Genomic DNA, 22,575 nt, shown 5'->3' with positions numbered 1-22,575 from the left:
TATCTGATATTTGGCTATTTTGGGATTATCATTTAGTTCTAAAATCTATTTATACTGTTCTCAGTGGATAATAAACAATTTCTTTATCAATTTTTACAATAGTACAAATTGTATTCAGTGCCACTTCCTTCCAGTAATTTTGTGTACATCTCATCTGCTGTTTATATTGTATAAAATACCATTACACATTGCAAGAAATGGTTTTTCTCACACAGTGTTTTTGCCATCTTTTCCAGTTCAAATACATAAACATTCCTAAAACAAGACATTTTACATATCAAGTCTTATTTTCTGTTAAAGTTTATTTAAATTAAATTAATGCAGGCTTCCAATGGGGTAAGTGGGGGATTTTAAATTGAAAAAATAACTTAATTCTAATACATTTTCTGAGACTTAATATCTTAAGTCATTTTGATTTTCATAATGTCTCTTGATTTAAGGAATGTTTAAATATTTGTACTGGAAAACAAGACAAATCAATTTCCATTTTAATGCCCTGTCAACCATAGATAGGAAATCTAAAATGTAGAAAATATAAAATACAATAATAAAACCAGAGATTTCAGCAAATAAACAACAATAGAAGTGTTTTAATAGACAGCTCACATAAAGTGCGGAGTGAATGTGTGGCTGCAGTCCAGCTGCACTGAGGAATTCTGGGATATCTAGCAGCTGTAATGAGGTAAGAAGTGGAAGATCAATTCCATCGATCATCTGGAGGACATTAAAACCGTCTCCACTGGCTGTAGGAGTCCAGGACCTGCCAGACAGCCAACCACAAACCTCGACGGTAGCCGTGTTTAAACCAACACAGAGATATCGGCACCGACAGAGAGAGCAAGAGCGAAAGAGAGAGAGAGATTTGGCTTTAAATAAGGGGAAATCCTATTTTTTTTTTTTTTTTTTTGTCTCACTGTGACCTGTGAAGTCCCAAAATTCCCTGGATTTTACTCAGGCGGGAAAGGAAAGCCAGCAGCCGGACTGACGCCACCTACCGCCGGTCTGACCGCTGAGTGGGCATCAAACATACACACATCAGGAGCCCGACGTGATTACAACACACTGTGAGCTGAGAGCAGAGATGAAAGGAGATGTGGAGTACGAACATAAACACACACACATACACACACTTCACTGCCAAGATTGATTCATGAGAATATACTAAAGTGGTAAAAAAAATAAAATAATAATAATAATAATAATATTTGTATAAATAAAATTGGAATTAAATTTAATTGTATTTATAATAAAATAAAACAAAAATGTATTTCAAAACTAAAATCTATTTTAAATATAATAAAAAAGATAACTAACAGATAACTTTAAAATAAAATAAGATAAACTAAGACAAAATAAAACATTTGAAATGCAATATAAATGTATTTATAATAATGTAAAAAATAAAAATGTTTAACATTTGCAATTAAATTAAAATGTATTTATAATACAAATAAAATAAGATGACTATATTCTATCCCTAAAAGATAACAATTTTTTCATAATTTCTAAAATAAAATAAAATTCTAGCTCTTAAAGATAGTTTTAAAATAAAACTAAAAATAAAATTGTGTATAACACAATTATAAAATAAAATTGAAAAGTAAAATTAAAATTAATAAAAAATATAATTGTAATTATAATAAAATAAAATTACTGCACACTACCCCTAAAAGATGGGTACATGTTGACTAAAGAAAGTTTATGAATAATTTAAAAATAAAATCCTACCCTAAAAGATAACTTTAAAATAAAATGTATAACAAAATATTAAAATAAAACTGAAATTAAATATGAATGCATTTATAATAAAACAAAAGCTTGAATATGAATCCTTCTGAATGTGTTTGACTTCACAATCATGCATATAGTTCAAGGAAAGGGAAGTTTTATGTTTCCAAAGTTTTTACCACCCCTGTAACCCTTCAGTCCCTTCACCCTTCAAACTCGTTTGGGAAAAACCCAACATGCAATTTTTTGGCCAGAAAGAAGTAATAAAAAGAACATAGTAAAATAATAATATTGAACACGGCCGACAAAAAAAGGGCGATTGTTATGAAAAGGATGCTTACGAGATTATAGCGATGGTGAAATTCTGTTATTTCGTCTCTCTGACACATATGATGAATAAGAGCTATTAGAAAAATACCGAAAAAATATTTGCCCAGCAATTAGCTGGAAGGATTTACACGTTTTTAATGCGTAGGGAAAATACGCAGAGCGGTCGGCATGTTTACGTTGGGTAACGTCATTAAAGGGCAATTTCAGCAAACTTCTTTAAACCAACACCTGTGGGACGGAGGTGCACGGGATCCGTCCCGAGAGATCTCACGTGCACCTGCTACTGCTGACCGGTTCCATACACTGTAAAACCCGACAAGTAAACTTAACTCAAACCGTTTGAGTAAACAGATTGCCTTGATTTAAACCATGTAAGTTTTAAAACTTTGCATTCAAGTAATTAAGTGATTAACTAAGTGCTGATTGTGAATTAGTGATGAACAGCTGCTGTTAACAAACAGAATCACTGAAGAAAAGAGAAACACAAGAACTACTACAACTGACTTCAGACACAGACTTAGATGAAATCAACTGAAATAAAATACATGAAATCACTCAAGATCTGATTAAACAACCCCACAAACAGCATCACCAGCTCCACTTATTAATAACCAGACTGACTTTATTTCTGTCAGACGTCATTCTCAATAAGAAGATCTTAGTTCATTCAAGAAGATCTTATTGAGAATGAACTAAGGTTTAGATGTTGATTTATTGTTTCATTTGAAGTAACCATGTTAGAGATCAGTGTTTGCTTTAGTTGGGCTCTTGACCCTTGACTTCTGTCTTAGTCTTTTCTCTGGCTGTTATAACCATGTGTTTCTAAAACACATTTGTTGTAACTCAAAAGCACAGAAGAAATGCCATCAGGTGTTAACCTGTACCTAGATGTAGGTTGTTATACTTTATATCGGTGATGATAATCATCAATTATTGAACTGCTAGGAGTCTAATCTCTGATGAAATAGGTGTTGTGTAATTTGATTGGTTATAGTAAAAGTGATTCTAAGAGCCAGTGGTTCTGTAATAATCAGTTAATACAAAGACTTTCCAAACAGTGTGGTCTGCCACAGTGTCAAACAGTCACACAAAGACATCAATAATCAGAATATGAACCTCAACAATGGTGACCATAAAAAAAAAAAAAGCTGCAGAGCATGCTGGGAGCCATGGATGAGTTTTGTACTACAATAGTACCCAGCATGCACTGCAGCATGTTTTTTTGTCACCATTGTTGAGGTTCATATTCTGATTATTGATGTCTGTGTCTGACCAACTACTGGGATGGAGTACAAATGTATGTGTACAAAATGTTTATGAAGCCATTTTTATATTAACTGATTATCACAGACTCTTAGGGTCACTTGTATTAGATTCACTTCTACTAATTACACATTTGTTTCCTCAGAGATTAGACTCTGTACAGATCAATATTTGTGAATAATAATGAATAATTATCATCACCTATATGAAGTATAACAACCTACACCTAGGTACAGGTTAACACCTGATGGCTTTTCTTCTGGGCTTTTGAGTTACAACAAATGTGTTTTAGAAACACACAGTTATAACAGCCAGAGAAAAGACTAAGACAGAAATCAAGGGTCAAGAGCCCAACTAAAGCAAACACTGATCTCTAACATGGTTACTTCAAATGAAACAATAAAATCAACATCTAAACCTTAGTTCATTCTCAATAAGATCTTCTGTAGACGTCTGACAGAAATAAAGTCAGTCTGGTTATTAATAAGTGGAGCTGGTGATGCTGTTTGTGGGGTTGTTTAATCAGATCTTGAGAGATTTCATGTATTTTATTTCAGTTGATTTCATCTAAGTCTGTGTCTGAAGTCAGTTGTAGTAGTTCTTGTGTTTCTCTTTTCTTCAGTGATTCTGTTTGTTAACAGCAGCTGTTCATCACTAATTCTCAATCAGCACTTAGTTAATCGCTTAATTACTTAATTGCAATGTATATCTTCTTTCAATGAACTCAACTGAATTAAGTTCAGAGTACTCCTAACTGTTAGTTTTTTCAACTTAAATGGTTTAAGGCAATCAGTTTCCTCAAACGGTTTGAGTTAACATAACTTGTCAGGTTTGAGTGAGGCTGTGTCTGAAGTCAGCTGTTGTTCCTTTCTCTCTTTTCTTCAGTAATTATGTTTGTTAACAGCAGGTGTTCATCACTAAAGCTCAATTAATCACTTAATTACTTAATTGCAATGTATATCTTCTTTCAGTGAACTCAACTGAGTTAAGTTCAGAGTACTCATAACTGTTAGTTTTTTCAACTTAAATGGTTTAAGGCAATCAGTTTCCTCAAACGGTTTGAGTAAACATAACTTAAGGATGTCTGTTTACTCAAATCGTTTGAGTTAAGTTTACTTGTCAGGTATTACAGTCAAGGCAATCGGTTTACTCAAACGATTTGAGTTGAGTTAACTTGTCGGGTTTTACAGTGTATGTACACAACCCCGACATCACCACATGCTTCTCATCTGAGGAAACTCAGACTGCAGGACTGGGGTCACCAGCACAGATTATTAACCACTAAACCACAACAGCTTATAAGAGAGGGTCAAATCCACACAACAATACCACCAAAATACCACTGACACTGCAGTGAAATCAGATCAATACAGGATCTGCATCAGACCCAGTTTTTAATTTATTCATTATTTTAGAAGACAGAAGTGTCTAATACCAAAGTTAAAAGTTTCACTGTAGTAGAAATGAATTTATTTAATGTTTCATGAAAGTTTTAGTGTTTAACTTATTTTCTTGATGTATAATGGTTGCCAGAGTGTTGCTATGTTGCTGTTATGAGAAGGTTTTTATTTTTTATTTTTTAGCACATTCCTGGGTAGTTTAGGCTCAGTTACATCTTTCCAATATGGCACTAAAAAAATTATATTAAAATATATTATAAACTTAAAAATACATTTTGGGTGAATGCTTTGGGTGAAAATGTATTTGTTTAAAAAATTTAATATATTCACACTTAAATAATATATAAAAAATTTTTTTTTGCATTTATATTTGTGATATATTGGCTTTTTTTTGTACATTTAAAAAAAAATATATATATATATATATATGTATATATATATATATATATATATATATATGTATATATATATATATATATATATATATATATGTATATATATATATATATATATGTATATATATATATATATATATATATATATATATGTATATATATATATATATATATATATATATATATATATATATATATATATATATATATATATATATATATAAAATATATATATATATATATATATATATATATATATATATATATATATATATATATCGGTATTCAAGTGTCTCTCCTGCTTTTCTCTTTCCTTACACAAACAGACCTGTCACCTGCATATCAACAGCACTCAGAGTCCCGCCCCCCTTCACACCTGTCAATCATTCTGCCGTGAAGGTCCTGACCGGGGCAAAGAACAAACAGTACCTTCATGATCACCAGCCCCCCATCCCCCCCATCCCCATTCTCAGCAGGAATCTACTGGGAATGAGACTTCAGAGCAGTGTTGCCAAGTCACTGATTTTCCCGCAAAATTGTTCTGCTTTTATACTGTTGCTGCGTTTTTTTTTTTTTTTTTTTTTTCGTTTTTTACAGGACGAAAACAAGCATCCTGCCACCAGGAATGCTATTTTGAGCACATATTTCTCCCAACATGGGATTGGTCTAGTTTTGAGTAGAAGTTAAGCTGGTTTTGTTAAGCAGACCTGGCAACCCAGAATTCAGATATTTCAGTTTATACATGAAAAAACTTTTTTTTTTTCTTTTTTACGTTTTGTAAGCAGTGCTTAAACATCTTGAAACATCATAAAAAAGCCTAAAAGTCATTCCCTTCAGGCACAGAGAGGTGTTTTGTGTTTTAATTGGCTGTCTCTGCTCTATTCTTGTTCGTTCTGATCTACGGTCTGAAACCGGAGCCGCAGGAAGTGGCCCTGCAGACCGTCTTGTCAGCGTTGACAAATTATTCCATTGACAAAAAAAGCTGGCTGTTTTCCTTCTCATTTTTTCTCTGTCTTTGCGTCGTTCCTGTTGTTTTTGTATCCCCACAGCCCCCAATTTACCGGACGGGCCTCTTTTTAAAAGCTGTTACCTGAGTTATTGAGAGGGGATGAAAATACATCCCAGGGATTCGTGCTGATCTCTGATGCGGTACGAGGCACACGCAGACCCCTGTGCTCAGGAAAAATCTCTCCGGAGGTTTGCGGTATTCCGGCCCACTGAGAAATTCCGTGAAAACAGTGCCTGGATGAAAACCAGGTCTATTTCTGGATTTCCTTTGAAAGGGGTTTCAGTCTTATCATGGAGTCAGGCGTATCACCTTCCTCTGCAAACTCATCTCGAAATCAGCCTCGCAACGAGACGCCGAAATACATCTGATCATGTTGACTCAAATAAGAGTTCCTAGAAAAACATGCAGCTTTCAGATGTACTTTTTGTTGCAGTGTTTGCACTTTTACTATCACTATGCACACTAATGTTTGAGGTCGGAAAGATACTTTTCTTTTTTGAAAGAAATTCAAGCTTTTATTCAACAAGGATGCATTCAATTGATCAAAAGTGACAGTGAAGACATTCTAAAATGTTACAAAAGATTCTATCTCAAGTCAATGCTTTTCTTCTGAACATTCTACTCTTCATAGAATCCCGAAAGGTAAAATTTATCACAGTTTCCACAAAAAAAAAGCAGAGCAGCACAACATTGATAATAATCAAAAATGTTTCTTGAGCAGTAAATCATCATATTTTCATGATTTCTGAAGATCATGTGACTCTGAAGATTAGAGGAATGATGCTGAAAATACAGCTTTGAGTCATTAAATTAAATTGAACATATATCACAATAGAAATAAAAAAAAAAATAATAATAATAAAAAGGTATCTGCACAATTCAGAGGAAAATGTCAGAATTGCAAGATATTAACTCAGAAATCTGACTTTATATCCGAGTGCATATCTCACAATTGTTTTAACTGTATTTTGTTAAAACAAATGCATCGTTGTTGAGCAGAAGAGACTTCTTTCAAAAACATTACAGTTCTTACCAGCCCCAAACTTTTGAATGGTAGTGTAAGTTATGTATTATAATTTAAAAAATCACTTAAACTGTAGTTTTGATTAAATAACTGCTTAGATGAGCATAATGTTCAAAAACACCAAACTGCTGAACATTACTGTCACTAAACTCTCAGACATTTCAATCTTGCAGACAATTAAAACATGCAAAACAATCCTAAAGACATGGGGTCAAAGGTCAAAATGCTCACAATGAGGTGATTCGTCCCCATACGACCCAAAGCCACCTACTTCCTGTTAACCTCTGCGCTCTGAATAGGGGGCAGAGAGCTGGACCCGGTCCGTCTCTACAAGCCCTCCGCTGGATAATTGTTTGCAAACCTCTGCACTGGCCGCCCCGGGGCATTCAGCGGGCACAAGCGTGGTCATTCTCACCCTGCTGACCCGAGAGCTAAACAGGGTCACTCACCGGTCCCATTGAGCTGTGCCCACAGGCCACTGCGCTCAGTTGACTCCTGACCCGGCGATTAAATATCGCCCAGATTCATCTGCAAACATTTAGGCAGTGTCACCTCCGCCGGGCGCCCGTGACACTCGACTAATGCTGTTATATTCTGCACGAGCAGCAGGAACACACATCTGCTCATATCGCCATGAATGCAGGTCACTGGGCTCTGTTCCAAAACCTAGTGAGCACCCTATGTAGACAGCATCACAATTATGCTGCCTTCTGTCAAACAAACTGAAATTACCCAATAAGAATCATCAATTTGATTTTATATAATACATGTTATTTGTAATGCGCTTTTCTTAAACCCAAAACGCTACAGTAATAAAATAATAAATAAAATAAAACAAAACACCAAAAGCAATACAACAATTCATTAAATAAAGACAGTCTTGAATAAATGTGACTTTTTAAAATCACCCAGCGTTGGTGCATATCTGACGTCCAGAGGAAGGACATTCCATAGCTTAGGGGCTTTACATGAAAAGGCTCTTTCCCCCATGGTCTTTAGCTTACATGATGGCTGGTGAAGTGAAAGAGAGTTAGTAGAGCGAAGAGAGCGTGATAGAATATAAGGACTGATGAGTTCACAAAGATACTCAGGTGCAGTCCCATGAAGTGCATTGTATGTTAAAATAAGAATTTTAAAATCAATTCTCGCATTTACAGGAAGCCAGTGTAATTGTGAAAGAACCGGTGTAATGTGTTCACGAGGAGAAGTACAAGTGAGCACAGGAGCGGCAGAATTTTGTATATACTGAAGCTTGCTCAACGATTTAGCTGGAAGGCTAGAGAACAAGGCATTACAATAATCTAACCTAGTTGTTATGAAGGCATGTATAAGCCTTTCTGTGTCTGCAAAATAGAGAAAAGGTCTAAGTCGAGCTATATTTCTCAGGAGGTAAAATTCAGTTTTAGAGATGTGTTTTATGTATGCTTCAAATAATAATTGTGGATCATAAATGACACCAAGATTTCGCACCTGTGAAGTGGGGATTACCATACAGGAATCAACAATCAAACTGATCTGCTCTGCCTTACGAGTAGCTGCCACTTTACCAATCTGCATCAGTTCAGTTTTGGAGCCATTCAGCTTCAGGAAGTTGTTGTGCATCCAGATACTGATCTCTGCTAAACAACCACGCAAAGCTATTAATGAGCAATGGACATCAGGTATAGTGGTGATGTAAATCTGCATATCATCCGCATAGCAGTGATACCCAAGACCATGTTTCCTAATGATCTGCCCAAGTGGAAGCATATAAATATTAAATAGTATTGGACCCAATACTGAACCCTGAGGAACTCCCTGTCGAACAGGCACGGTATCTGATTTGTAGTTACCCAAGTCAACAAACTGGGCACGATTTGTTAAATAAGACCGAAACCAATTGAGGACAGCTCCAGAAAGACCCAACCAATTTTCCAGCCTGTCAAGCAGAAGATAGTGACATATAGTGTCAAAAGCAGCACTGAGGTCTAACAAGACCAAAATACTGCATGCACCTGAATCCGCTCCATTTACGACCCTAATTAAAGCGGTTTCAGTACTATGCCCTCTTCTGAACCCAGATTGAAAAGGTTCAAAGAGACTAGGTGATTATTTAACTGAACAGCCACAACACGCTCAAGAACTTTAGCCAAGAATGGGAGGTTAGAAATCGGCCTGTAATTGGATAAATCAGATACATCACAACCAGTCTTCTTAGGGACTGGTGTAATGGCAGCTATTTTTAGTTCTGGAGAAACAATTCCAGAAGTCAATGACAAGTTCACAATGGAAGTCATAAAAGGACAGATTGATGCAAGGCAGTTCATGATGACCGAGCAGGGAACCAGATCTAAAATACTGGTTGTAGAGTTCATGGACTTCACTGTACTTATAATAAAATCATCTAACTCCATTTCAAAGTTTGAAAAGGTAGTAGTTGGGAAGTTTGAAGGCTGGATATTAACTAGCTCAAGAGGAGTGATGGTATTTAAAGTGCTATATATACCCTCAACCTTACCAGTGAAATAATGAAGAAACGTATTACACTGTTCAACAGAGGAATGAACAATGGCCTTAGTTGGTTTGAGAAGATTGTCAACAGTCTTAAACAGTGATTTAGAATTTGCTGCAGCGTTACCAATGATGCTTGAATAGTAGCTCTTACGTGCAGTATTCAAAGCAGAATGGTAAGCAGACTGCTGTGAACCTGATATAATATGTGAACCTGGATCATGAAACAAAAGTTTTAAGTGTCAATTTTTCGAAATTGAGATTTATATTGTACATCATCTGAAAGCTTTCCACTGATGTATGGTTTGTTAGGATCGGATGATATTTGGCCGAGATACAACTATTTGAAAATCTGGACATCCGAATGATTTTTGGCCTATACAATGTATTTTATCCTATCAAATATACCTATATAGACATGTTTGAAAAATATGTTTTATTAAATACTGAGAATTATGAATGAACAATAGTTTAAAATAATAAAAAATGGCCAATTCACCCAATGTGTTCACTACAAAAATGATTTTCTTATATAGAACGTTTGTCTTGTTATTCATTACACAAGCCTTGACATTCTAAAATTATGATAAAGTTACTTGAGAAGGAAAAATTACTTAAGATAGTATTTTTTTTTCTGAAAAAGAAGAGAAAAAGGTATCAAAATTTGAAAAAAGTGAGTTTAAACCAGCTAGGGGTGGTTCTAGGGTGAGTGGAGATCCGGGGCTTAGCCCAGAAAAATCCATGTATGTGACTTTTTATTTTAATAAATCAGAAAGATTTACCTTGTTTAAAATATACAAAAAAATAAATAAAAACAAAAACAAATTTAAAACATTTTATTTAAAGTATTGAGGAAAATACATTTGCTTTTTGCAAACAAAAATTAAGAATTGCAAAACAAATGAAACAGCGCGAAAGCAATGATTTTGCAATACATATTTTACATATTACATATAAGAAGTTGTTAACATGAACATCTGCTGTTTATTTCTCTCGATTTGCACACTTTTATAGCATTATGTGTATTGGGATCGCAAATCTTTTGAGTCAGTTCGGGAGTTCGTAGCGGGATCGCGAATCACTTGAGTCAATTTGGGGATCGCGAGTCATTTGAGTCAGTACGGGAGTTTGTAGCAGGATCGCGAATCATTTGAGTCAATTTGGGGATCGCGAATCATTTGAGTCAATTCGGGGATCGCGAATCATTTGAATCAGTTCGGGAGTTCGTAGCAGGATCGCGAATCACTTGAGTCAATTTGGGGATCGCGAATCATTTGAATCAGTTCGGGAGTTCGTAGCGGGATCGCGAATCATTTGAATCCATTTGGGGATCGCCAATCATTTGAGTCAATTTGGGGAAATCGCGAATCATTTGAGTCAGTTCGGGAGTTCATAGCGGGATCGCGAATCATTTGAGTCAATTCGGGGATCGCGAATCATTTGAATCAGTTCGGGAGTTCGTAGCGGGATCGCGAATCATTTGAGTCAGTTTGGGGATCGCGAATCATTTGAATCAGTTCGGGAGATCTTAGCGGGATCGCGAATTATTTCAATCATCTGACTCCAGTTTGGGAGTTGAAGCGGGACCGCGAATCATTTGAGTCAATTTGGGGATCGCGAATCATTTGAATCAATTCGGGAGTTTGTAGCGGGATCGCTAATCATTTGAGTCAATTTGGGGATCGCGAATCATTTGAATCAGTTCGGGAGATCTTAGCGGTTTCGAGAATCATTTGAGTCAGTTTGGGGTTCGCAAATCATAGCTGTATATGGATAGGCATTTTAACTAATTTAGTAGTTAGTTATAATTACGTTTTCCACGCTTGTTTAGGTGTGAAATGTGAACTCGTATTTTTGCTTTAATGATGTGCCTTTTAACAGTATCAAGTATATTCAAAAACTAAACAAACCTTGCCTAAAAAGTGCATGCATCTAGGCTGATGTAAAGTTACATGATGAAGTCATACTAGTGCGCGTGTGCATTTTGAGTGCGTTCTTTCACTGCATTATTTGGTGTATTCAAATGCATTTATGAATGCATGTGAATGATCACAAAATTCAAGATATGAACCTTTTTTTGCCATTATAGAACCTTTTTAGCATAAAAGGTTCTTTGGAGTTGAGTAAAGAACCCTATGGTTCTATATAGAACCCCAATGATCCCTTTCTTCTAACAGTTTGTTGTCATAATTAATATCTGCCATTGTGGTCAGAAAAATCATCTTGTCTTCCTTCTGAATTAAGTAGTTTTTTCTGGCCCCACTAGCATACATTTGTTCTGGTTTTATTAAGCCTAAACTCACATTTTGATATTAATATAAAATGTATTAATAACACTTAATATAATTTCAGAAAAAAATACTTAATAGTCTGTATTTCTATTTTATTAATATATATTGCATTTATTCAAGTAAATGTATCCTAGTTTAAAAATGTTTAGATATTTGTATTGGGAAAAGAGACAAAAATGAATGTCCTAAAATGTATTTTCTTATTTAGTCTTATTATTATTATTATTATTTATCTATCATAAATATCAACAAAAGTATGTATTATTTATTAAAAATACATTAGCATTAAATCCTATGTTCAGAAAAATGCATTAAAATGAAATGAGTTTATGCTTAAAGCAAAAAAAAAACATGCCATTAGGTTAAAAATATATATTGTTTTTATTTTAAATTACATTTATTTTTCTTACTCTATTGGCAGATATTTTTTCTTGCTAAAAAAAACAAAAAAAACAACAACAAAAAACACTTAAAAAAAACGTAATTTTGAACACTTAAAAAAACTTATCTTATTTAGTATTTTAGTATTAGATATTTAGATATAATTATTTTCTTTCTGTAAAAAATCTGCAAATGGGGTTAGAAAAATCTTTTAAATTAAGTTTATTTTTCTGACCTTACTGGCAAATATTAAAATGTATAAAATTATTTTTTAAAAAATCTTTATTTATTTATTTTTAGAAAACAAAACAGCAATAAACAGCAAGGCAGATCACTAGCTTTTGAAACAGAGCAATTCAATCTGGACTAATTAATTTTAACAATAAGCAATAAAATGCAAAACACATTGTAAGACCTCTATATACATTCAGAACGAAGAACCACACACCTTTCCCATCATCCCACTGCCTTTCGCAAAGACCCAAACCTGAAGACTTCCAAACATGTCTCAGATAAGAGTGGTTTTGTAAGGATCATAGGACGGCGTGACCTCTGAACTCTGACCTACCAGTCTTCCTGAGAGGGAAGTCCTCTCTGTAGTCCAGGCCGGAGGTCAGAGGGTATTTGAAGGTGGGCGGAGTCTCTCCTAGAGGAGGCGAGCTCTGCTCTGCAGATCCTGGGTGGGCGGAGCTGTGAGAGATGACATCATCAACACCACCTTACACATGGAAAAGAAGTCTAAAGGCTCAAATCTGCAGGAGGCTGTTGTACCTGTACCACAGTTTGGAGCGGTTGAGAGGGTAACCAGCGCTGGACACCGATGGGTCTTTAGCTGATTTACTCATCAGAAAGTCATGCAGCTTCTGACGGACTTCAGTGCTCGCCATCGCACCTGCAGAACACAAGTCAGAAACAAAGGATCAGTTTAAGCCTCTATGTGATTCTTTTACAGAGTTATTATATAATGGAGATGAACAGTTAATAGAATGGAACTGTGCTTAAATGTTATTTTATTAAATATTTATTTAAATATTAATTTAATATATTTTCAATCTATTTGTTAAATTTGTTTTTATTTTTTAAACCCTAATTTCCTTACAATCTGTATATTAAATTAAAATGTAAAATTCTGTAATCTATCTTCATGACAATTTAGTATTTTAATTTATATATTATATCATTTATAATTACTATTTAAATATAATATTTAATTATAGTTTTATAATTTGTTAAAACAAATAAATATTTGTTTTAAATAAATTAAAATAACAAAACAAAATGTATGCCATCTCTATGACATTATCTCTAGCTTATTTTTATATAATTGTATATTTTATTATGATCCATAATTATTCTCTTAAATTCTTAAATATAATTTTATATTTAAATATGAAATATTTCATACATTTTATTATTTGTTCTTGCGTATTTCATAGTTTATTTAGTTTTAAATAATAATAATAATAATAATAATAATAATTTTATCAATTAAAAATAATCTAATTTTCTGTTCTAAGTATACTTCACAAATTAAATAAAATTTGAACTGTCTGAAAAGTTAATATAACTTAAAAGCACAATTTATATATATATATATATATATATATATATATATATATATATATATATATATATATATATATATATATATATATATATATATATATATATATATATATATATATATATATAGTGAATTCAATGCATTTTGATTTTGATATTCTCACTCTGCTCAAATTAAACGTGCAGCTCGGAAATTAGAGCCGTGTGCAGAAACAGCGTCACCTAGTGGAGAACGAAGTAATCTTCAGGATTAAGTCAGACACGAAACGTTTCCGGATATAAAAATACAAGCAAAAACAAAAATACTGCCATTATATTTTATACATGTATATAATGATTCCCAAGTATATCATGAAGAAAAACACTATAGGACCAGTTTGGGGAATTATCGAGATGTCACATGACCAGGCCTGGAAGCAGTTGTTTTCTCACTCTCTTTAGATCTCTCCTTCCTCCTGTGGTTCTGCTGGTGTTTCTGTGTGTCCCTCCTGTGAAGCTCCTTCTCATCATCCTCTCTCTCCTCCTCAGCCACCAGCCGACGCTCCTCAGCGAACACCTCCTGCTGCTGTCGAAGAGTTAACAGAGCCTGCTGGAGCTGAAACAGAGAGAAGATCAACAGAAAACATACAGTTTAGAGGGAAAAACCCTGGCTGGTGTTGATATTTAGAGATCAAAGTGGCCTCTTGGGCATTTAAAGCACACTTTATCTATAAATGTCATGTATTGAATAACAAAATTTGACTGCAAAAGGCTTCATCCAAGAAGAAGATGAGTTTGTTTTTTCATCAGATTTGGAGAAATGTAGCATTGCATCACTGTCTCATCAGTGGGTGCTCTGTAGTGAATGGGTGCCGTCAGATTGAGAGTCCAAACAGCTTATAAAAACATCACAATAATCCACAAGAAATCCACTCCACTCCAGTCCAATCAGTTAAAGCCAAAAGCTGTGCATTTGTAAGAAACAAATCCATCATTAAGATGTTTTAACTATAAAAAAACGTTGCTTTTGGCTAAAATATGAGTCCGTAATTTACAACAACGCTTCCTCTGGTGAAATCTCAGCTGAATCAGGAGAGAAATCTGCACAGATCAAGCACTGCTTACAAGCCAAAACAGATAACTAAATAAATATGTGGGTGGATTTTGATGAGAGAGAACAGAAGATGAACTTTTTTACTGGAGGAAGCGTTATTATGGATTGTGGACTTAGCCAAAAGCAAAGTTAAAGCATAATGATGGATTTATTTCTTAAATGCACAGCTTTTGGCTTTAACTGATGGACTGGAGTGGTGTGATTACTTGTTGATGTTTTCATCAGCTGTTTAGACTCTCTTTTTGACGGCACCCATTCACTGCAGAGGCTCCATTGGTGAGCAAATGATGTAAGAGGGAATCACCCAATTTTGGGTGAACTATTCCTTTAAAATTCACTGAAAATGATTTAAAACACTAGAGAGAAATACTGCAGCATTCAAGCGCAGATGACCATTACTTTGATATTTTGTGATTTACTTCATTTGTGATGACCGCTTCACAGTTTAACACTTAATTCCGAGGTTCACTTGCCATTTCTTTGTAATAATTTGTAATAATTTTGACAGTCAGGGTTGGTGATTTTGCTCAGTAGTGTCCCAGCTGATGTAATAGTTTCTAAACAGTATGATAATAATCGCATGCTGAATGTGTATTTGCAGACTGTGCTGTATTTGCAGTCATGTTCTTCCGCGAGGTCAAGGTGAATGAAGGCCTGTACCTTGACGTGCTCCTCGAGCTGGGCCTGATGTTGTCTCAGCAGGTTCTGATGCTGTTTCTGGAACTCGGAGATGAGCAGCTGTTTCTGGATCTGCTGCTGTCTCTGGATCAGAAGCAGCTCGCGCTGTAACTGCTTCTCCCATTCGTCTGAATCACGCTCCCTGTCCAGCATGCTGACCCCAGACGTGCTGCCCACCGCAGACAACACCTCTGAATCTGAGAGAGAAAGAGCAGATCCAACAGAATAAAGCCACGTTTGAGATGAGATTGTAGCTTTTCAAGTCACACTTTTGATTCGTTTTAGTCATCTTGTTTTTCTCAGATCAAGAACAGATTCCTGCCAAATAATGCAGAACATAAACTACACTACCCTTTGAAAGTTTGTGATCGGTAAGAATATTGTTTGTTTCTGAAAGATGACTTTTTTACTCACCATGACTGCATTTATTTGATCAATAATACAGTAAAATCAGGAATGTTGTTAAATATTATTGTGATTTAAAATAACAGTTTTCTGTGTGAATATCTGTTAAACTGAAATTTATTTATTGTGATCAAAAATGAATTTTCAGTCTTCAGTGACACATGATCCTTCAGAAATCTAATTTATTTAACTTATGATTATTCTCAATGTTGAAAACCGTGATTCGTTTTATTTTTGATGAACAAACTTCAAAATAACAGCGTTTAATTGAAATAGCAATCTTTTGCTGCATTATAAATGTCTTTACTGGCATTTTGATCAATTTAATGCATCATTGCTTTATAAAAGCTCTGATTTGTATATATATATTTTTTTTACAAATCACAACTTTTTGAACAGTAGTGTACATTTAATTTTAAAAATATGTTACTTTCTGACAGTAAATTAATACTTTCCAACTAGTGTGAAACATTAGCTTCCCAGGCTACTCGCAGTTTAAAATAGCTTCTAATTACAGATCTGAACTTTGCATCTGTTAATTAGTTGTAAACATGTCCACAGTTTAACTAACTTTAACTAAATTGCTCATCGAGATTCTCTTCGATCTGATTCTGTTGCTCCACCATGACAGCTGTCGACCTGAAACTGAGACAAGCGTACAATAATATACTCAAATTTGCATTGCACTATGAATTGTGTTCTGACACATTTCTCTATGCAACAAAATGTGAAAGTGAGAAGATTGCTTCACATTTTGACCGGTTTAATGCTCACATACAGACTGCAAATTAATTGTGTCAGAAATAAAGGATTGCAATGTTGGCTGCATGAAAACAACAAATTAAACCCTTCTTTAGGCCTTTAAATAAACCCAAGGGCAATTACTGACATAATCTACAGGGAGGGTCTTTTTATGGGGTCTATTTCGAATGCCTTGAACATAAACATGGAGGTATTTCAACAACCTCCTGTTCGAGGCCCAACTCTTATTTGAGCTCAATCTAAAGCGAGACAGCATGTGACTGTCACATTTGAACTGCACTTAATGTATTTTTACTCATGTGAACGAAACGGTGAGAAAAGGATAGGCGTTTGGCGTGTATGTGTGTAGTATGTGTGTGTGTGTGTGTGTTTAGAGAGAGAATGATCTGGCCTCGTGCCTTAAAAAAGCTGCGCTGTAAAAACTCGCTCATAAACATGCCCTTAATCTGCTGCCTGAAGCAAACTCCTCGCTGATAAAACTATTAGTGCATGTGCTGCGTTCCTCGTGGGCTCTTTATGAGGCCCACAAATACAGCCATATAAGAATGAAATTAAACAATGAGATATATTTGATCTCTTTTAGTAGCAGTATCAGTGTCTCAGTTGTTTCTGGTGGAGAAAAGACCCCAGCAATCTCAAAAGCTGAAAGTAGAAAAAGTATTATTGATTGTGAGAAAGTGAGTCTAAATTATGACTCAGTGCATCATTTTATTTATAATTAAGACAGTGTGCCATGATAATAACTTTTTATCAAAATATTACTTTTTGACTTTTTATCTGATATTTATGACATCTTTGTACTGTAGTCATAATTTGAACTTTGTATCTCATAATTAAGACTATGTGTGACATCATTTAGACTTTTTCTCTCATATTTATTACCTAGTTTGTGAAAAATTCTACTTTTTCTACTTTATCTCATAAATATATGACCAAATATATCATATTCTGACTTTTTAATTTCATAAATGTGACCTAATGTCATAATTTTTACTTTATCTCATAATTAAGACTTAGTATGCCATAATTGTGACTTTGTCTCATAATTATGACTTATGTCATAATCTTGACTTTTTGTCTCATAATCATAACTTAGTTCGCAAAATTTTTTACTTTGTCTACTTTATCTCATATATATGACCCAATATATAAATATTCTGACTTTTTATTTCATAAATGTGACCTAATGTCATAATTTTTACTGTTATCTCATAATTAAGACTTAGTATGTCATAATTGTGATTTTGCCTCATAATTATGACTTATGTCATCATTTCTACTTTTTATGTCATAGTTGACCTAAAGTCATAATTTTGACTTTTTATCTCAGATTTATAACTTAGTTCGCAAAAATTCTACTTTGTCTACTTTATCTCATAAATATGGCCAATATATCATATTCTGACTTTTTAATCTCATAAATGTGACCTGATGTCATACTTTTTACTTTTATCTCATAATTAAGACTTATGTCATCATTTCTACTTTTTATCTCATAATTGACCTAATGTCATATTTATAACTTAGTTCGCAAAAAATTCGACTTTGTCTACTTTATCTCATAAATATGACCCAATATATAAATATTATGACTTTTTATCTCATAAATGTGACCTGATGTCATAATTTTGACTTTTATCTCATAATTAAGGCTTATGTCATCATTTCTACTTTTTATCTCATAATTGACCTAGTCATAATTTTGACTTATTATCTCATAATTATGACTATGAGATAAAAATGATAAACTATAAGATATAAATAACATAAAACTAACTTTCAAAACATGTTATTTTTATGTCATAATTATGCCATTTTAATGATTATGATTTACCAAATCATGATTCTTTTTTTCTTATGTGGCGGGAATTGGGCTTCGATATAAAATATATCACAATGTGCTCAGTTTGAAATCTCAATATGAACTCATAAATGTCATACTTTATCTCTATACTCTTACAGTATGTCAATAATTCTCTCTCTTGAGTCTATTTTTATTTTTTCCTCTAAAATTTTAAGCGGAACATCTGACACAAAGTTCTCCATGAAGTCTCCTGAGCTATGAAAGAAAATCCTCATTGCAATAAAACCTTGGTCTGGTCGCACACAGTTATTCTTTGACGGAAGGTTATGAGGCTAACTATGTAAGAGGCGACAGTTGCATTTGACTCAGAATATCTGCATCTCGTCCACGTTCAGGCGTTGAAATAAAAACCTGTGGCGTTGTGAAACCATCTCTCGCCACAGAGACTCCATCGGGCCCCCGGCCCAGAATACACAGGCCACAAAAAGCACAGACCACCAAAACAGAACCACAACACTGGCCAAAGGTGTCAGTCGACACCAAAAATACTGCAGCATGTGCTCTGAATGCAATAAAAAAGCAGAGATGTGCATGAAACACAACTCTCTGACTGACTAAAAATCTCAAAAAAAATCTCCCGCTGTTATTAAAAAACAGAGAAAAGAGTGTGCATTATAAATAAAGCCTTCCGGTATGTAGTTATGTGAGGAGTTAACTCAGACGGAATGATAACCAGGGCTAATCTTAGCATCCTAATGCCTTAAGCCTAAAATACGGCGGGCTAAGAATAGTCGAGCTTGAAGTCAAGAGGCCAGAACGTTCAACATGCAGCCGCGGGGCAGTAACGGAGCACAGAGGCACAGAGGGGTAAATAACTGCCCTCTCACGCCATTCCTAAAGTAGGACACTGCGCACAAACACACCTGAACACAACACAACACACTTGTCAAAAGATGTTTCTTAGAACCAACAAATCAAGTATGAAGTAAACATGCGTCCACCTGCTAGACGCTGAGTAGACTTGACAGGACACTACCATTCAGAAGTCTGGCGCTCTACACGAATGACAGTGACAGAAAATGTCACAATGTTACAAAAGATTTCTATTTCAAATAAGCACAGTTCTTTTGAACTTTCGAATAAGCAAAGAATCCTGAAAAATAACATGTATAACGTTTTTACACAAAATATTCATTTTCAACATTGATAAAAATCTGAAATCAGCATATTAGAATGATTTCTGAAAGATCACGTGACACTGATGCTGAAATTTTTGATTTGCATCACAGGAATAAATCACAGATATTCACATAGAAGACAGTTATTTGAAATTGTAATAATATTTTGCGATTTTACTTGTTTTTACTGTATTTTTGATAAAAGTTAAATACAGCCTTGGTGGGCAGAAGAGACTTTTTTCAATGTAAAAAAAAAAATGCATGCATGCATTCATTAGTTGTTTCTCAATTTGCATACTTTCCATCCCAAATATTATGCAAGATTACAATCTGTGCATTCCAAATCACTTTACATGAAAACAGCATGCTACAATGCCTATCAAACTTTGTTTGTACTTTTTTATGTTTTTTGGGCTGCTATTACACACAATCCCATGCATTACAGAAGATGAGTTTGTGACAAAATCACTTTCGAAGTACATACATACAGTGCATAGTAAATGTGCTAAATGGGACGCGGACACACACTTGGAGGAAAAAAGCACCTCACAAAGAGCACATGCTAAAATCAGAGTCCAGGTCACATCACTGCACTGTTCAAAACTCAGTGAGTGAAATCTGTCCCCGACAAGCTGCTGGACTCCATAATCAATAGATATTTATAGAAGCATACTAGCATCTTACTCTTAATACTCTGCAAAAAGTATTTTTGTCTTGTTTTCCTTTACAAGTGTCTAAAATTCTTAAAACAAGATACAGAAAAATATTTTCACAGTGCATTTCTGCAGCATGTGCAAATGTTGTTATTCACACATAACAAATGACTGAATACATTTGCAAAAACTTAGCACACAACAAAGCACTTTGCTTGAGATACAGTATACCACAATGCAATGCTCTATAAGTGACCTTTCATTTCCAGCAAAAGGGAGTTTGTTTGAGTCCAGCTGCATTAAATGAACCAGGATTTATGAGGATATACTGATCTGAGATCAGAAACCTACAGCTGGATTTTAATAAAGACTGAAACAGGCCTGATGCTCAGGTGAGCGTCAGATGGAAACCTGATTTGATTCAGTGAAGTGAGTCACTTGCCTTTCTGAAAATCAAACAATGAATGTGAGATGAAACAAAACATGAAGATCTCAGCGATGTCTGGATATAGATTTGACCTGGTGTTGAATCATCCACACACACTCTGATGTGAAATTCCCCATAACTCACATCACAAATACAGCAGAGATATTCAAATGAACTCATCATTTCTCATCAACACCTACCAAGAGCAAACAATCTGAGTTGCTCTCATGATCTTACTTTGTAGCTTTGTTCTCTTACAACTATTTGGCTTTTTTCCCCTCTCTCTTTTAGAAGAAACATTTGAGACAATTTTTAAATTGCAATAAGTTTTTCCTCATTGCAATAATCCAATTTCTCATTCTAATTACTGGTAACTGAAATTAATTTAATTAATTAATTAAATAAAAAAGTAAATGTTAAATATTAATTTAAAAAAATATATTTTAAATTATTATTTCATTATGTACAAAAACAATTATTATTACAAGATTTATTTAGATTTATTAATACAATATAACTTAAATTATAAAGTATTTTTTTACTGAATTCAATACATTAAATTACATTAATATTTAGAATTTAAAAAATGGTCTCAGTTACAAATTAGCTTTGTCTCATACGTTTCTCCTAAGCAAAAAATGTAAATATTTAAATATATACAGTATTTATATTTTAAAATGGTCTGTAAACATAACAAAATGAAGTGAGTTTATACTTAAAACAATAATAAAAAGAAATCTGCCACTTGAGTTTTTATGCGTTTTTAAGCTAAAATTTCTTTCATTTTGTTAGATTTTTCTTTACATTGTATGTAATTTAGTTTCTCCTGTTAATATGTCTTGATTTAACGTTTTGATATCTGTCCTGGAAAATGAGACAATGTGTGTAGACAGCAATAAGAGCGAATGGAGAGTCACCAACAACTCAATTGTTAAACCTTGCAACATTGTATCAGACGGAATTCCATCAGCGGAATTCTGAGAGGAGCATCTGACAGACTGTACCTGAAGCGAAGGCAGTGCTGTGAGAGTCCAGGCGTCTTCTCCTCCACTCGGCAGTGATGCTGGAGTCAGATTCATAAATGGTCTGCAGCATAACTTGAGCTTCAGACCGTCTCCACGCGCTCTCAGCGGCCTCTGTTGGACTCCTTCAGGGTTTCCCAAGCTTCTTTGTGCTTCTTCTGTGAGTTCCTCTGGCCGTCTCTGCTGGGTTTCTTCAGGTAGACGTCACAGGTGAGGAGCTCAACTCTGTTTCTGCCTCTCAGCCTCTGAACAGGAAACTGAAGCAGTGCTCTCACGCTTTCTCTCTCTGTTACTCTTCCTCACTGCACTGTGTCTTTCTCTCTCTCTCTCTCTCTCTCTCTCTCGCTCTCTCTCTCTCTCTCTCTCAGGTGCCAAGAATAGCAGCAGGACCAGCCCAGGACAGAAATAGGCCGGGCCAGACCAGGGGAGTAGAGCAGCGGCCAGACGCTCAAAATAGCAACACAAAAACACAGCTGTCTGGCTTCATCTCTTCCCTGCGCTCTCTCTTTCTCCTTTCATTTATCTCTGCATGGGTGAATCACATGAACAAACCACCAGCTCCAGTTACACCACAAACCCAGGGGAAAGACATATTAAATTAGGTTTTAGGTAAAGAAAATGAAGGATGAAAGGCATTGTGATATTATTTGCATTAGAATTAAGCACATATCCACCTATT

At 34.6% G+C, this 22,575-nt stretch overlaps 1 pseudogene; it reads right to left on the bottom strand.

Annotated features, from left to right (window-relative positions):
- LOC113061945 (histone deacetylase 9-B-like) overlaps positions 1-22,370 on the bottom strand; it is a 32,300-nt pseudogene extending 9,930 nt beyond the window's left edge.
- Between the last annotated feature and the right edge of the window lie 205 nt (positions 22,371-22,575).

Source organism: Carassius auratus, chromosome 44, assembly GCF_003368295.1.
Source record: "Carassius auratus strain Wakin chromosome 44, ASM336829v1, whole genome shotgun sequence".
In the NCBI taxonomy this organism is placed as follows: domain Eukaryota; kingdom Metazoa; phylum Chordata; class Actinopteri; order Cypriniformes; family Cyprinidae; genus Carassius; species Carassius auratus.
The sequence above is the reverse complement of the archived record's forward strand: the minus strand, read 5'-3'. Positions and strand labels throughout refer to the sequence as shown.